Source organism: Sinocyclocheilus anshuiensis, unplaced genomic scaffold, assembly GCF_001515605.1.
Source record: "Sinocyclocheilus anshuiensis isolate Anshui unplaced genomic scaffold, SAMN03320099.WGS_v1.1 scaffold2304, whole genome shotgun sequence".
Classification (NCBI taxonomy): domain Eukaryota; kingdom Metazoa; phylum Chordata; class Actinopteri; order Cypriniformes; family Cyprinidae; genus Sinocyclocheilus; species Sinocyclocheilus anshuiensis.
The window spans coordinates 61,936-65,085 of record NW_015548175.1 but is presented as its reverse complement, the minus strand read 5'-3'; positions in this window follow the sequence as shown (position 1 = coordinate 65,085).

Here is a 3,150-nt window from a genome sequence, read left to right as displayed (position 1 = left end):
ATCTTTTAGCATATTGATAAAAATACAAAGAGAAAGAAAATATATTCTATTCATTGTAATTAACAACATGAACTGCATTAAACATATCATTACCACTGAACGATAGTTCAAATAAAAATTAATGTGTTCATCAATAAGCTAGATGATGCAATGTTGAAATGTTGAAAAAAACTATTGAAATGGTTCATGTAAATCCAGTGGTCAAATTCTGTGTCACGAATTCGGCCCATGGACTTCCGTTTATTCACCACCAGAGGTCACCCTTTCCATTACATTGACTCTCGCACAACACAAACTGTTGCATAGCACCCCGGACTACATATCCCATCATTCTTTGCACGATTTGCACACTGCACTGATTGCACTCATTGCACACAGCTGTTTCTAATCACCTCACTCACTATATAACACCCACTCTAACCACCTTTCTCTGCTGAGTATTGTTTAGCCCGTACCCCATTCCGAGTCTCTGTGTTTTCCTTGTTTTGCCTTGCCTTGCCTGTTTCCGCGGTTTCTGATCTTTGCCTGTTTTCCTGGATTTTTCCCTCTCGTCTCGCCCCTGTGATTCTGTCTGCCGATCGGTGACCTACGCTAGCCCTGGGACTATTCTTGTGTTTTGCCCGCCATATACCTGTTTGCCATTGTTTGACCCTGCCTGTTTACCACGTCTCTTTAATAAAGCTTGCAGATGGATCCACACGTCTCACGTCTCGTCAGCCCCGTTACATTCTGTATGGCCACTCAATTTTCTGTGTAATTATAGCCACCTGATTTTATGAATTTATGCCTATTTTTGAAAGGTAAATTCAAAAGAGGAAAAAGAGGAATTAGGGAGAATCAATCAATTATGAATAATTTATTGCTATTGTGTAAATAATATGTACTAAATAAAAAAGTAACTGTAGTAAAAAAAAAAAAAGTACTTAATTGTTAGAATCTGATTACATAAATTACCAGCCAGCACTGGCATTTTGGCAGCCTTGTTGTTACATACTAGAGTTATGTAGTCATAGAAATTCTTTAAAGAAAAATACATTTTTGAAAATCAAAAATGCAGATGTGTTAAAAATGTATGGCACATTAGACAGGAAAGAGGTATTAAGAACTTTAAGTGAATAGTCATACAGGATCAGGCAGACAAATATACAATGTGCACAAATGTAAAGATATGAAATTAGAAATAATTTGTTTTTATTTGTATTGTACATGTAGGATTTAACTTATTATTAATTTAACACATTTTCTCTTCACCAGCCATGAAAACAGTTCCTCAGCATCTGTGCATAATCTATCATAGCTCCTTCTCTTTCAGGTGGATCTCTGTGGCATCATTTTGGCTTTGTAACAAAAATTCTTCTCAGTAGCACTATACCTCTAAAGTATGAAAACTGGCCGAACGCCTTGAAATATTTCCCCAAACTGGCAGAATAAATGGTAGATGTTTCCACATCAAACAAAAAGACGGCCTCAGGTGTTTGCGGACTGTGAAGGGAGAAGAACGCAGCTGCGATGACACGTCATTAGCACCATTGTGACAGTAGGCCGAACGCCTTGAAATATTTCCCCAAACTGGCAGAATAAATGGAAGATGTTTCCACAACAAACAAAAAGACGGCCTCAGGTGTTTGCGGACTGTGAAGGGAGAAGAACGCAGCTGCGATGACACGTCATTAGCACCATTGTGACAGTGCTGTGCCCCGGGAGCGGGAAAAAACAGAGGATCCATTGGAAAGAAAATGTATGAATGCAAACACACACATTCCCACATACCAGGCATATATGCACTCATACACTGAGTAAAGAGACACACACAAAAATAACTTTTTGGTTCATTACACAGTTTTTTTAAGCTTATGGAAGCATCAGAATTCTGAAATGAATTGCTGAATACAAAAGAAGATATTTGTAAGAATGGTAGCCAAACAGTTGCCGAGTAGCCTTCCATAGTTTTTTTTTTTTTTCCATACTATGGATGTCAATTGCTACTGTAAACTGTTTGGTTACCAACATTATTCCAAATATCTTCTTTAATGTTCAGCAGAAGAAAGAAACTCATGTTTGGCAGGTTTGGAAAAACATAATGGTGAGTAAATGATGACAGGATTTTCATTGGGTAAATATCCATTTCAGAACAATGCACCCTTACTTTTAAATGTAGATATGTGTTTAGCATGTGCAGGGTGATGATGCAATATATTATAAGGGAAATAAACAGAAACATTTGCTTATTTGTATTTTGACGATTTAGTTAAATAACTGATTAATCGATGAAAGACAAAGGAGAATCCCAGTAAAAGAGATTAATCTAAGGGTAAATTTATCCTATGACTTATGTACAGGCATATTAATATTTACATATTTAACTGCACATATTTTAATTGAAGATATGTCATAATAGCAACACTATGAATGCAAATTTATTAAATGATTTCACTCAATAAATCTATAAGTTTTCATGTCTGAAATCTAATTTATTGAAAAATTTAATAATAACCCCATACAATAAAATAATAATAATACTAATAGCATCATGGCACTTAGGGCCTTCTGTCCCAGTTCTGGGGAACAACTTTTGATGTTCAACATAATACAGTTTCATAGATCACTATTTTCCAGTTAGATCAATTAACCTCAAAACGGTTTCAACTGACTAAATCTCACAAATGTTGATATTTCGGTAAAATGACAAAATGAAAAAAAAAAGTAAAAATAGCATAGCCATTCATCAAAAGTGTTGATATGAGATTTCATGCCGTCTCAAGAGAGAAAAAAAACTTAAGGTGGGGGCTCATCTTACTGCATCTTACTCTGGTTAACATCAGTTAATATTAACGTGAAAGTATTTTAAGCGTTATGCGACATGCTGCTATCAGCATTCTTCAGATGATCTCTTGTTATCACAGAGACTTTACCCATTCAGAACAACTCTCTAATAAAAGTGAGTTCGCTTTTAGAGGATATCACTTGCTTGTGTTCTAGATTTAACTTGAAACTTGGCATTGTGAAGTGCGAACTGTAAATATTGTTGGTTCTTATAAGAAATTGCTTGCTATGTTACAATGTTGCTAACTAAGTCACTTTGAATATAGCGTGCTAACTGAATAAATATGAATGCAATGCAAATGAGAAAAGTGCAGACATATTCAGAAA